Below are 15,819 nucleotides of genomic sequence, written 5' to 3'. Positions count from 1 at the left end.
TTCTATACATGTTAATATTTCTTTAAAAATAACGAATTGTTTAAGCACAGGAATGTACAATCAAGTACCTAGACAAACTTAAATGTGCTTTTGATGATCACTTAATCAAAACTCATGCAGGTAGCTATCTTGGATGGTAAAACTATGGGACGTGGGGCTGGAATTTCACTCCCAGGAATGTTTGTGTGGTGACTGATAAAACTGTACGTGACTGCTGCTTACATAATGAACGAGTTTCACTGGTGGTTCTGTTTTGTTTGAAGTAGTTGATTCTTTTGGCATATCATAATGTTTACACCTTCTGTGAAGCATCTTCCAATCCTTGTAACGAATACAGTTCTGCATCATTTTTCTCTGTCTTAAGTGAGGTGCAGATTGTGTCATGTCTTATTGACGTGCCACATTTTGCAGGTCTTTTGCAATCCAGAGGCTCAAATGGGTTTCCATCTTGATGCATGAGCTTCATATTATCTTTCTCGTCTACCTGGCTACTTAGATAACATAAACTTAGAAAATTGGAGATGTTCTGCCTTTATCAGAATTTCAAGTTCTACATTTCTAGATAAATGAAGTTTCATTCACCGCCCATTCTTTGTTTCATTTGTGCAGGAGAATACTTAGCTCTTACAGGGGATAAGGTTAATGGTGCAGGAGAATACTTAGCCTGAAATTTATGCTATGAATGAGCCACACTCATGTCAACACCAGCAGTACCAACTGAGTACACTCACAACAAGCAAGCAGATTCGACCATCCAGCAAAACTACCTCGCCCCCTTCCAACAACCAAAATTTACTCTATAACACTAGCATGGGGGGACACAAATATTCCTTTCAACTTCATCTTTAACCTACTTTTCCGAGTATCAACTCACCTAACATAACCTCGTTAACTCCTTAATGCTCAATCCCCTAATAATTTATCCAACACTTTATCCAATTTTCATACTGACTACTTTTGGAGCGTTTGTGGTCGAGTGGCATCATGACGGCATTGGAAATTTAAAATTTAAACCAAACTTTGAAGCACCACAAAAAGACAAACAAAATAATTTTTCCAAGGAATCTCAAAGGTATCTTTACTTTTTCAAATCCAGTGACAACTCTTTGAACAACTCAAAAGTAGCCTCAATGAAAAATATTTGCAAGTGAAATGAGGTAAAAAGGTATCATCCGAAAAGAGTAAAATAAAAGAAAGGGGTCAAAAACATATTTTTGCCAACATATTGTTAAATGCCCAAGAAAACCGAGTGTTTTGCTCAACCAAATTCGACAGTTGAAAAATTTGAAAAGGGTTCCTAGTTTGGCAAAAACAATTTCAAAAGTACTTCGCAACCAAGAGCTCTAATACCAATTTACTGTGGTGACCCGAGATAGGGGTCCCACAGCTCCGCGACCCCGAGCCAATGAGAAACCGACATGTCACTAATAACATCTCGATAACTCATCAACTCGAAATCGCAAGGCCTTTTAGGTTTAGGTTGTTGGTTTACATGCAAAACACTTTCTTGGACAAAAGTCAGAAAACATTCTAGCAACCGAACAACATATTTTCGAAAGCGGAATTTAAAGTGGGCTAAAAGATTTGGGCTTACAATAGGAGCCCAATTTGGAAAATAACAAATCACCAAGTAAAAACAAGTATGAGAGACGCGCCCCAAGGTTACGGGTCTCCTGAAATTTTGTAAATAAGTGAGTAGAAAAAAAATTAACAAATAAATTAGTGAGAAAGTAAATAAATAAGTTACTTCAAAATCTGATAAGGGACAAAAACCTTCTTTTAACAAAGTCAAAGAAAAATGCGTCATACCGGGCCATGTGCCTCCTCTGTACGCTCCCCGACCACATGCTCAAAACCTGCACACTATTGTAGGGGTGAGCTTTCGTCCTCGCATGCCCAGTAGGGGCTGACCCAACCATGCTAGGTTTGAAAGATAATATACTTGAAAAATATTTACTACATAATATTGTGCATGTTTATCGAAAATACTTTAAAAAAAGAGGCAACCACAAACATTTATTCTTTTTTATAAAACATATGCAGCATGCTTCACACAACTTGGAGCTCCGTGATACTTACCTGCCGGCTAAACTAAAACAAATCGGTGACTGACCTAGTTCGTCATCCTTCGAGAACCGGCCAACTACTCTGTAGTCCTTGTGACTACAAGTAGCGAAAGTGTCCATTTCCTGGCCCTGAGTCTCCTATGACTGGTTCACTGTCGGTACTCACTCTTCCTCGACAAACATAGGAACACAGCCCCCTCCGGAGGTTCTCAGTTATCAACACCGTGGGATCCCTAGGAATCTACGCGTCTAGGTCCCATTCACTTTCAGGTCACAAGTACAAACATACAAAGGGTACAGTACCTCAACACGCAAGTCTAGCCTCAGTTTTCACAATCAGCAATTATCAGTTATGAAAACACAGGTATCACGAGGCATGGACTAATGAACAACCAAAAACGTACTTGCAGGCAATATACTATCATAGTAGAGCATTCCACATATAGAAAAGCATCTAACAAGGAAGGGACAGCTCACCCTACCTAGATATGGAGTGCTCATCCACACGAAGGTACATTCCCGATTTTCCAATACTTGATCCAATTCCATGTGCACACGCTTGAGTCCTTAGAAATAAATTCAAACTAATGAGTAACTCCACACCATCAGGGATATGTTAGTGCTAATCCCAGTAGGAGCCTTCTTTGGTACCATGACCACATTTGCCAACCATCAGGGATACGTTAGTTCCCGGACGAAGTTGATGACCATGAGCTTCTTTACTTCCGCCTGGATAGCCCTATACTTATCATGATTAAAAGCTCGGAGCTTCTGTCTTACTGGTTCCGTAAAGGGAACAATGCTAAGTTTGTGCATGGCTATGTCCGTGGGGATCCCGGGCATGTCCTCGTATGACCAAGCGAAAGCTGACGCGTTGTCACATAAGAAGGAGATCAAATTCTTTCTGACAGTTGGGGTTAATTTGGTACCAATCCTGACTGTTCTGTCCGGGAAGTCTTCAGACAACACGACTTCCTCAATGTCTTCCACAGCACCGGGCCGCTCTTCATTGGAATCTGTATCATCTCTGGGATCCTCATACCGGTCTGTGAGGGGAAGGTCGGTAGCAACTGGCAACATCTCTGATTTTCCCTTTCCTTGGGACACTGTTAAAGAATAGCAATGCCTTGCTGCAGCCTGATCACCTCAGATAGTTGCTGTTCCCACTGGGGTTGGGACCTTCATCATGAGCATGTGGCCAACGATAAATGTCCTTAAACGCCAAAGTGCCGGTTGGCCCAAGATAACGTTGTAGGATGAGTGACAGTCGACCACAAATGAACTCTGTTTTGATGGTGGAGCAGTTTGGACTTTCGCCTATAGTGATCGATAAGTAATCTGATCCGAGTGGCTGGACGATATCCGCGGAGAAACTGATAAGGGGTTCGTTGTCCTGTGACAACTTGGATCGTCCCCAGTTCAAAGCTTTGTACACATTGCGAATTAACACACTAACAGAAGCCCTGGTGTCCACGAGTACCCGAAAAGTAATATAGTGGTCCATTTGGAGCGTGATCAAGAAAGGGTCATCATGGGGAATTTTTAGACCAGCTTCCTCCTCCTCACAAAAGGTGATAGACTTCCATCCGGTCATGCTGTCTTGCTGAGGGGTGCTGTGGAAATTAAAAGCTTCCTGATGGCCAAAACCGGAGCTTCTCTTCCTCCTCCAGGGAGGTATGTCTTTCGGGCCTCCTCCATGGATCGTGAGGATTCGATCGTATACAACGATGGCTCCTATTTCTTTGGCAAGGAGGTACCGTTGAAGTTTGCACTTCTAAACGAGCGACTCGATCGTATTCTTTAGGGCCATGCAGAGGTTGGTATTGTGTCCGACATCTTCATGATATGTACAGAACCTTCCAGTGTCTTGTTGTGTGAGCTTGCTCTTTGGGAATTTTCGGGGTGGTGGTCCCTATATCTCTGCTCTGTTCTCGTTCCATATAGTTTCGTACGAAGCGTTTAGCAGTGTGAAAACTTCGTACCGGGGTGGAGGTGGTGGCTTGGGGTTCTGTTGTATCTGGTCTTCGTGGTGGGACCGATTGTTTGTGTACCCCTGGATCTGGATGAAGATTCCCTGTGCAGTTTACCCGAGTTGTCGGGTGACCGTTCCTGATCCTGGGCCCATTCCAGTTTCCTTGGCTCATCCCTGACCACCGGGGCTGGGTTGGCGGGCCTCTTTTCGGGTCTAACACTGTCTCCGTTCGTTTCAAACTCGGCCTGAGCGTGTTTGATGGCAGTGGCCATTAGCTCGTCGTAGCTAGCTGGGGGATGATGATTAATCTCATAGAGGAAATCCCCGGGTCTCAAGCCCCTCCTGAAGGCCAACTCTGCCAATTCCTTATTAAGGTCCCGACACTTGGCGGTAGCCGCCTGCCACCTATTGACAAAAGATTTTAATGTTTCATTTTCTCCCTGTTGCACCTTCAACAGTCCCTTCGGGGTATGTATTCCATCAGTACGTAGGATGAATCGGGCTACGAATTTGTTCGCAAGTTCCTTGAAACTCCATACAGAACTGGCTGGCAGTTCGTAGAATGAACTCAAAGCCTCCCCTGATAAGGTCTCTTAGAACATGTTATGACACACCTCGTGACCGGAAAGCCTGCAGGTGCTGATACGGGTCCCCAATTCCCGTATAGTCAATCTTCAACGGCTTTGATGTGTTTAAGCGTATTGCACCTCTAACCTCTTGGGTGAAAGGACCCGGACAGTCTTCGAAAGTTGTCAGGGGACGCCAAGTGTCCCTGTTCTCCGCTGCCTCTACCCTTGCTTGAAGGGCATTTAAGGAGTTGCTCACTTGTACGAGTAGTGTCGTGTTCGGATCAATTACCAGTGGCTCGCTTTGAGTTGGCTGGGGCAAAGGCCGTGGTGGCATATGCCTCAAGCTTTCCGGGTACAGATCTATCAGTACATGGATGACTTGTTGACCTCCATCCGTGGACGGAATTGTCACGGTACCAGTCGCTCATGTAACCGAGGCAGTATTTAACCCTGTCGCCATTACTTGAGATGCTCTAGCTAGGCCTTGGGTGAGAGCCGCATTATGCTGGTGTCTTCGGTCCAATGCCCGAGCGAGTGCGGTGTTTTCGTCCTTCAACTCCTGCAGTCTCTGTTGTGAAAGGAGGTTAGTTTCCCTATCGATTCTTTGTTGTTCCCGGTCGATCCTGGCTTGTTCCCTGAAGGCGGCGATCTCTGCTATCATGGACTCTAACTCTAAGGCCGGGGCCAAAGGGTCCGGCAGGACTCGTGGACTATCTGCTCCCTGTATGTTTAAAGCTCCCAGACCATGGGTTTCTGTCCCGGTACTTGGCATTTCCGTTGACGAAGTGCCAGGGGTAAATATCAACTCTCGAGTGACATTCCTGCCTCAGCCTGCCGTCTCTTCCAGTTCCGCTATAGTCAACAGTCATCACTACCTGGCGCCCCAATGTTTCTGATGGCTTTCTCCGGGTGCCTCACACAGAATGCTATACCACTCGGGGTACCGATCTCACTCCAGTATCCTGTTAGAGGAATAAACAGTACCAAATGGTTTATGCCTCTCTGATGCCAGAGTAAGATACCAATATGTAAAAGGACACAGTAACAGTACTAGGGAAGGAGTTATTACCCTAAAAAGGTGGTTGTGCTGATCCTTTAATACTCGAGCATGGGAAAGGAGTTTTCCATCTCTTCAATGTGGGACACAAGTTACCCTTCTGCAATTCTATCAGCTTTTTGATGTGTAATTAGATGAGTTGTGCTGATTAGGCCCGGGGCCCCTGGTGTTGGAAACGTTGCCTCTGATGAGCACCGGCATGGTGGGTCGTGATCTAGGCCCATGGGTTGGTGTTAGGATGCTCCTACGGGCCCCAGCTGATAGTGCCAAAACCTAGTGTAATATCAACTAGTATGTACACTCTCCTCGTCCACAGCGTTTGAGAGGAAGTCAGGTCAAGAGACGCCCCGACGACTGCACCACAGGGTGCTAGCACGCTCGCGCACTCAAAAGAGACTATTTGCACGCCAGACTGGTTTTGGAGCCAAACAGATAGCAAGCTTCATCTGGGCAGTTCTCGTGCTTTGGAGGCTGCTGCACTTGTTCCCCTCAATGGGAAGCTTTGCATTATTCGTAATAACATGAGCATCAGTTTAGTTGATGTTTTAAGTCTGGATAAACATGTTGAAAACAACCTTAGCCTTTGGGAAAACATTGCTGGTAAAGGTCATTTCAAAACTCTAGTCTCGAATTTATGGTCAAGTATTGCAGGCCAAACTGGTTTAAAGAGTCACATTGTACACTGTCAAGTTCTCCAAGCATGACAACTGGCATTCATGTTGCTTTTGCTGTGTGTCAATGTGGGGGGCAAGACTTGAGATGTGAAGCACTGTTGTATCTGTAAACCCAAGGCAGTCATCTCCTGCGAGCTATCTGGTATGGGACTGGTGATGCTGGTTTCTTACTATGCCAAAAAGTCCATTAGACGATAGAACTGTTCTGTCCTCTGAAGGAACTGAATTATGTCGTCTAGTACGGTGTCATGTCTTGGGGGTATCAGACTACATAACACTTCTGTTGTCTGATTTTTCAGACGACAGAAACAAATAAAAGTCTTGTGTCATCTGATGAGTTTTGCATTTCGGGACCAATGTGATCTGTATCTTTAAAAGCGGTAACACAACAATTTTGTGTTGTTTGAGAAATAAAACAACCACAGTCTTATATAAATTCTATTGTGTGAAGCATATTTGCAAGACAGATTTCTGGTTAATTGTGTGGCGTGAATGCCCTTAAGTAAGAAATATGAAGCCTCATATGTAGTCTCTTCTGCCATACAACAACAATTGAATGTTGTGCAAATTGACTTTAAACAACAATTATATGTGATCGTAAAGTGTTTCAGACTACAATTAAGTGTCAGTCTAGGGTACATTCATATGACACTTAAGTGTTGTGTGAAAGGTTTTGAAACTTTATGTATGTGATGTTGGTAAATGGTTAAGACACTAGATAACATATTCTTTCTGTTATGTCAGTTTCATTACGATGACAATTTACTGTTGTTTGAGATTATTAACACGACAAATATTTGTGGTCTGAATATAAAAGGGACCACAAATATTAGGTCTTTTATATTGTCTGCGATTAAGTCCAGCCATACTTATTTGTTGTTGTTATACGCTTTAGCCAACACTTTCGTCTAACATATTCTACAATTTTCTGTCGTCCCAATGCCAAAAGGACAATAGACTTTTAATTGATTTTTGTGTTGTTTTTGTTCAGCTGCAACCACATATTTTAGTGTGCTTTGTTGTAGCTTGCAATTTGAGATAACATATATTAGTAGTCCCCGGTTACAATTGGTATGCATGCATTTGAAAATTAAAATTGCCCATTTATAAAACTATAAAATACACATCCAAAATCATTCATTGCAATTTCCACTAATCCACCATTGTCTCATGTACACAAACCTAATCATGAGTATCAGTTCAAAATGGCCCATATCTACTAATCTGAATCTGCAGACAAGTCCAAATGCTTAATGAAGGAAGAATTTCTACTAGACACAAGTTAAATATAGGAACTAGCTAGCTGTACTTCTGCATTACACCTGGTGGCTTCCCTTGGGGATCACGTAATCTCCATAATTGTCCCTTGACAGCTACCTACACAGAAGCATGCATGATATCACCAAAATAGGGGAGAAACAAACATAACATGTTAATAGGAAATCTCAATTAAGAGGCCAGTCTTGTAGAAATGAACTAATATAACATGACCAAACATACTTGGGGCACTCATGTGCTTAGACAAGAATATATTTTGGTGTAAGAGTTGCCTATTTTAGTTTCATATATAGAAATAAACAGGTTCATAACAAAAATGTTTGGAAACTTGGCATAAATTACTGGATACTAATGATTATAATGGCCAGGACTCATATCCAATGCTCAAAACAAGAACAAATGCAGATATCCACGCAAGAGAAAGATTTTATGTGTGCATATGTGGGTGTAGCAATTAGCTGGGAGTTGAACATCTCAGTTCGATTGAAAATGGATGATACCTGTAGAACTCCCTTGGTTGTGAAGTCAAATGTAGTTTTGAGAGAGAGAGAGAGAGAGAGAGTAACGTCATTACTACTAAATTCAAGCTAGCCTTTCTATATTAACTAATACTATCAACCTTGAGGTATTTTAATTATTCAGACTAGAGCTTCATCATGCCTATATAACTTTATTCATATAGAATAATTGAAGTGACTGTGGTTCGTTGATCTGATTAGTTGAATTGGTGCTCAATAAACATCAATATATTATAGCTTGGTTGTAGTCCAAACCATGACCATTGTAGTTGCAAGAATCCCAATACTCCCCAATGGAAAAAATTGGTTTTGCTCCTTCAATATACTCTTTCACATATTTAGCTGCATAACTAATTGAATATTCGGAAACACAAAACAGAGCTGTAAGCTATAAATAAATAAACCCAATTCGATGGAATATATGTTCTGAGGGAGGTAACCCAATTTTTTGTAGTAAACCTTTTAATTGGTGCTCAGATCCATATTTAGAATTGAGGGAATGTATGTTATGAGGGAGGTAACCTACAATATGAGGAAAGCGAAGTGGACATGATGATCAGGTCATCTATATGTAGAAAGAATAAAAATCAACTTGATGAATTTCATGCACCAACCTTCCGGGGCAAAGGAATGAGTTGATGGCGGCAACCATGCTGATGTAAATCCAGATTTTGCAATATCTGGAACTTTACTTTCTAAATTTTTCCTACAGTGATATCAGCATGCTCGCAGTCTCTGCATATATACAATATACAAGTTTCAGAGTATGATTACACTCTCGATAAAGGTAGAGTTTAACAAAATCAACATATAGTTGGTAGCTTCTTTTGGTAAGACTCTCACCTGGTACAAAATAGGTCCTCTAGCCACAAAATAGGTCCTTCAAAACACACATAAGTACCCAACCTTAGAAGTCTTTAATTGAATAGGTATTCATGACTTAGTAAGATAAACAACCAAAAGTAATGAATAAAACTACTCCAAGACTACATGGTAACCAAAATAAAGCAATTTAGAATCATTTTGTCAAACACCTTGTGTGCATGAAAAATTGATACTGAACAACAAAAGAAAACTAACAAAATCACACTACAAATAACAAGGTTCCAGCTCCTCTTTCAAGAGTCAAAACAAAATGAAGAAAGAAGGAAATTAACCTTCAAAATCCATTGAGAAACCAAAAAGGTTGATCTCCCCTTAGTTTCGTCAACACCTAAACCAAACTCAATTCTTATCGTTTATTCTCTTCTCCGACCTAATTTCCTGTCCAAAGCAAGTTCTCTACCCACTCCTAAAAGCTCCAGCACCCTCCCTTTACAAGTTTAGATAGGAAGGAATGAACAAAAGAGGAGGTTTGGAATAGAAGTTGTGATTTCAAGGCACGAAATTCCTTATACACAGCTTTATCCAAGAAGGAGAGGGTGAGAATCAGCCATTGTGACACAGCTAAACAAGCATGGAATCTTCTTCAGGTCACTTATAAAGGAAATAAAAAGGTTAAAGGTCAGAAGCAGGGATCTTAATTTGGTCCCTCATCTCATTGTGTTAAGGGAACTTAATTATTCCTCAAAAGACCAGCGTCCATTTCCACTTAGCAATTAATTTAGGTTATGTCATGTGAATTACTAGAAACATATAGTGTATGGCTACACTACTAGCAAAACAACAATTACCCACAGATTTTAATCTGTAGGTAATAAGACTTTCTCACACGGATTTCGGTGTGTGATAGCTTTTGCACACAGTACACGCACAGATTGGTGTTACCGTGCGGTTTGGAGGGGGGTAATGCTCATCTCACACGGATTATGTTGTCCGTGTGAAATACTTACGTGGGCCCCACTATAATTCCATAAATATAAATTACCGTAATGGAACGCAATCCGTGTGAACAACTCTATTTCACACGGATTTCTGTAGCAAATGTGCACCTATCTCACACGGATTTCTGTGTCAAATATATACTCATCTCACACGGATTATTTTATCCCTATGAATATTAGACGTGGGCCCCACTGTATTTCCATGAATATAAATTACCGTAATGAAATGCAATCCGTGTGAATAACTTCCTATCTCACACGGATTTCTGTGTCAAATTCTTTTACCTTAACTCTTACTAATTTCTGTGTGTAAAAGTGATAGTATTTATAAAAAAAAAAAAAAAAATCTGCTAATTAATTAGGAACCAATGAAGATTCTGCATTACTTGAAGAAAAAAAATATCATTCTAAAGATGTCAATAACAGTTGATAATACAACTTATGAAATGATCAGCGTTTTTGCCTATGCCCCTAAATTTGAAAGATTGGTCGAGCTTCTGTTCTGGTGAACTAAAAATCTCCTTTAATTCTCTCTTCACTCCATCATCAGCAAATATAAACTTTGCCGCTGGATTTGTTGTTGCAGGGAGCAGGGAACCCAATGCATTTTAAGAGACAAAGTTTCCTATCCCTAAAATTATGAGTTTACAAAACATTCTACCAAGGCATTTTATCAAAACATCATGTAATGCAGGGAGCAGGGAACCCAATGTACTTATATAGAAATGCCACAGCAGCTGTGCGAAGAGCCAAGTAAACAAATTTCAGAGACACCTGAGGCTATTGAATATGCCAAATTAGTTATGATTAAAGCTGCAATTACAGAAAGAATCAACATGTGAAGTCAGAAACTTTAGAAGCCCGAAATAGAGTAGCTGAAGCAAAAGAAAAGGCTCGATTAATACGGAGCTTTAAGGTGTACATTATATATACACAATTGGGACTTTCATTGTTAGAACTATGTTAACATAGCATATGCTAATATGCTATCAGCAAAATGAAGGGAAAAGACCGGATTAATAAAGAGTTGTAAAAAGCCCCTAAAGATAACTTGGATTTGGAACCTTTTAAGTGTCTTAATGAGCATCAGATGGGTAGTGGTTGAAGTAAACATTACCTGGGGAAAGCTTTTATAATTACAAAACCAAATAAAACAAAAAAAGGATCATAAAAGTCTTTGGATGATTCCTTGTTTTGTGCTCTGTGGTTCTGTAAATTTTGCCCAACTTCTGAGCATGGATAAATGAGCAATGCTTGGGATCTAATGTTACCATGATCAGAAGAACACAGAAAAGTCAACAACAATTACAATCCTGAAATAAACACGGGTTGCCGTTGGGTATCATTAAACAAGACCTAACGGCTAACACTGTTTGATCAAAAACCCTAACACACATAATAATCATTTAAAGCTTTTTAAGGGTCTAGTACATCACTTGTGGTTTACGGTTTAGATCTCAAGCTTTGAGACCCGCAAACCCAAGAGGGAAGAAACTCTATTTTGAAAACAGCCCTTCCCATTTGCATAAAAAAGAATTTGTCTTCCCCTTTTGTTCACTCACACAAAGAGCCATCTTAGGTAATGACTTCTGAAAACATATTCGTACAATACTACCTAAAATCTAAATAATCTTGACTACTTTCGTATTCATTTTATTTATATTTTGAAATTAAGTGAGGTTTTTAGTTAATATATGTCAATCATTAGATCTCATTTTAATGATACTCCAGTAGACTAAGCCGTGTTCAAGCTACTCTATTTCTAGAAATCCCTTCACACTATGCACAGAGGACAATAAAAATCACTTCTCATACAATAGGCTTTATGCAAAATTACTATTTCTCACCCTGAAACCTAATCAAAGGCATTTACAGCTATACCTAGATCAAGATAACAACTTCAGACCTACAGATCAAATTTTTAGGGAAAATTACCATCTCCAACCATAAAACCCTAATCAAGGGCATCAACTCACATACCTTGACCGGGAACTTGGATATTACACAGAGGGCACTCTGCTCCAAGATTGGTCCGATTGGGTACACAGGTGCTGCAAGTAACACCCAAAGCAAGAAAAAGATCAGAACTTTGAAAATCGGGTCAATCGAAGAAAGAGACGAACTTGCAGAAGATGTGATTGCATGGAAGCAATGTCGGCCGATTAAAAAACCCTAGGCTGTAATTCAAAAACAAAATCAAATATCAAGACTCAGATTCAGATCGCCGGAAACACAAAAATCAAAGATCTGTTGGTTTCTGATGAAATTGAAGACAGAGAGGAGAGGCGGATACGAACCAGAGGGGGCAAGTGAGCTCGAGGCTGAGCTTCTGGAGATGAAACTTGAGGGGGTTCTTGTTCATCTGCGAAACGACGCCGTCGCGGTAGTTATCGAAATCTGAAGAGTGCTTGGCGGAGGACTCGACCATTGGGAAATGTGCAGAGAGAGAAGTGGTGAAGGGGGGAAATCTCATACATCGGCCTTTTCATCAATGAGTGGGGATGAAGAGAAGAAGAGGAAACAAGATGAGAGATCGATGAAGGGAGAGATCTGGGTTTGCGGTTAGTTTCATTTTTTCCAAAAGAATGTTTAAGTAAAAAGTTTGGGGGGAAATTAGAATTTAGCTAAAAAGGGTGAGCGGGATTCTAAATTATAAGTAGAATTCTCACGGAAATCCGTGTGAAATACATATATACTTGCAACTGATATCCGTGTGTATTTACTTCGGTGTCTAATAAGTAATAACTGTCATGTTAATTATCATTCGATTGTTTACACAGAATTCTGTGTCTAATAGAGTTTTTCACACGGAATTCTGTAGCTAATGGTTCTTTTCACATGGATTTCCGTGTTAACATTTCACACAGATATCCGTGTGTGTTACTCATTTCACACATATGTCTGTACCAAAAACCGGTCAACCCTTTAAACACTTCTACTTCCCTAAGGGGAGCCGACCCTTGAGGAGATAAAATTTCAGAAATTTTTACATTAGTTGATATAGCTTCGACACATGAGAGCATGAGAGTTTACAGATCAAAAAAATAAGTTACGAGTGAGCGGTTATGAGCATATTAGTTTTATGTAGTATTTAAGGTTTAGAGTTGACCTACTAGATCGAAACCCAAACGACGACGAAAATAGCTGAAATTTTGAACACAACCATTTATTCTTATTATGATAACATCCTACGGTCGATTATGATAAAGTCTATTTCCTACGCATTGTTGCTTATGGAAGGTATACTTTTCATTATGACTAATAAACTAGTTATACCACATTAGTAGACATATAAGAATTTTGTGCAATCCAAAAAATAAAAATTGAAAATTGATAAATTTAACATTACCCATCTATTTATAGCGTATTAATAGGTATAGTGTAAAAAAATTAACTCAATTCGTCGTTATTTCAATGTCAAATAAAGTGGTTAACCTTATATACACATATACTTCCCTAAGGGGAGTAAAACCACGAGGAGATAAACTTTTCAAAATTTTTACATTATTTAGTATACCTCATATTCATGAGAGTATGAGAGCTAACAGATCGAAAAAATAAGTTGTGAATGAGCAGTTATGAGCATATTAGTTTTATGTGGTATTTAGGGTTCAGGGTTGATCTAGTAGATCGAGACCTACTAGATAACAAAAATACCTGAAATTTTGACCATAACTATTTATTCTAATTATGACAACATCCAACGGTCGATTTTGATAAAGTCTATTTCCTCCACATTGTTGCTCATAGAATGTATACTTTTCTTTACAACTAATAAACTAGTTATACCACATTAGTAGACATATAAGAATTTTGTGCGAACCAAAAAATCAAAATTGAAAATCAATAAATTTGACATTACCCATTTAGTTATAGTGTATTAATATGTATTGTGTAAAAAAATTAACTCAATCCGTCGTTATTTCGATATCAAATAAGTGGTCAACCTTATGTACTTTTTCACACGGAATTTTGTAGCTAATTGTTCTTTGCACATGGATATCCTTGTGAAAAGGTTTTAGTTTTTACGTACACAGATATCTGTTACTGTTGTTTATTCACACGGAATTCGGTGTTAAAATGTTACACAGATATTCGTGTGATATTCATTTATTTCACACAGAAATCTGTTCTAAAATCTTATTGTAACGGAAATCCGTTCCTCCATAAATCACATAACATAAAAAATTAACGATTTCTAAATAAACTAATATTTAATATGTACAGAAATCTATTTGAAATACATTTTTAGCAAATGTAAGATGTTCGTGTGTTATCGTTTTTTTTTTTTTGTTTCTTTTACAACAGTATCCATAGTAATCTGTGGGAATATTCAAATATTGAGCGGGCATAAATTGATTAACCCGCCCTTATTTTTTGAAAATAAATAATTAGTCATTAGCTTTTATTTTTATTGATAATAATTTTATTTCAAGTTATTTTTCCACAGAAATCCGTGTGAAATACTTATATAAAGAATAATGGCCAAATTTGATCAATCTGCTAATTATAAGCAGAATAACCACGGAAATCCTTGTGAAATACTTACAAGTTTGCAACTGATATCCGTGTGTATATACCTCGGTAACCACTAACTGTTATGTCAATTGTCAATCGATTATTTACACGGATTTATGTGTGTAGTCTCATTTTTCACACGGAAATCTGTGTGTAGTGTTCTTTTTCACACGGAATTCTATAGCCAATTGTTCTTTTCACACGGATATCTGTGTCAATATTTTCACACGGAAATCCGTTTGTATTACTCATTGCACACATAAATCTGTATGAAATACTTATTGTAACGGAAATCTGTCCATCCGTAATTCACATAACAAAAAAAAAATTAATTATTTAGAAATAAACTAATTTCTAATATGTACAGAAATCAGTGTGAATTGATCTTCACACAGATATCCGTGTAAAAATATTTGCTCTTTTCACACGGATATCTGTGTCAATATTTCACACAGATCTTTGTGTGTTACTCATTTCACATATAAATCTGTATCAAATACTTATTGTAACGGAAATCCGTCCCTCTATAATTCACATAACATAAAAAATTAATGATTTCGAAATAAACTAATTTATAATACATACAGAAATCAGTGTGAATTGATTTTCACAGATATTTGTGACTATTGTTTATGCACACGGACTTCCGTTGATATTATTATTGTATAAATTATTGTGGGCCCGATTATGCTTATTTCACACGGATTTCTGTTAGTATTTCTATTTCACACGGATATTTGTGGCTTTTAACTACAGTAAATCCGTGTATGTTGTTATTTTGTTAGTGGTGCTAACCCAATGACGAAAGCTTCCGGAACAACATGCATTAGCACATACAAATGAAAATCATTGGAGCCATCAATGACGAAAGCTTCCGGAACAACATGCATTAGCGCATTCAATGGAGTAATTTCATTGCCTTATTAGGCCACCACATACAAATGAAAATCATTGGAGCCATCAAAACCAACTTTGACACGGTATATATATATCTTCCTGCTGTCAATTCTACTCTGTCAGAATACGGGAATTTAACCATTATCTCACTAAAAAGAAGTCAGTCGTCATTTCCTCTCTAGAATCTAGGAATAAAATTTTGTCTTTTCATTGAAGTAAAAACAATAATAATGAGTGAGCCACGTACTTATACTCCCGCTGCCACGAAATTTTAATTAGTATGCATGCAATGCCGGTCAGACTGGGTTTGGATTTGCTGTTCCTCCACTACTGCTTAGCGCGCGGGGCAGACCTAGTTCTTTGGCATCATTGTAGACTTGAATTCTTCACCTTGGCTTGTACGTACTGAAGTATTATTTCGAGGCTTTTCGTTTGCTTTGGCTTATA

The 15,819-nt window shown here is 39.0% G+C and overlaps 1 pseudogene; it reads left to right on the top strand.

Annotated features, from left to right (window-relative positions):
- The window catches only part of LOC112164420, a 60,350-nt pseudogene extending 53,982 nt beyond the window's left edge, over positions 1–6,368 (top strand).
- Positions 6,369–15,819: the final 9,451 nt, after the last annotated feature.

Source organism: Rosa chinensis, chromosome 5 (assembly GCF_002994745.2).
Source record: "Rosa chinensis cultivar Old Blush chromosome 5, RchiOBHm-V2, whole genome shotgun sequence".
Lineage (NCBI taxonomy): Eukaryota > Viridiplantae > Streptophyta > Magnoliopsida > Rosales > Rosaceae > Rosa > Rosa chinensis.
This window is presented reverse-complemented; position numbering and strand designations above follow the sequence as displayed.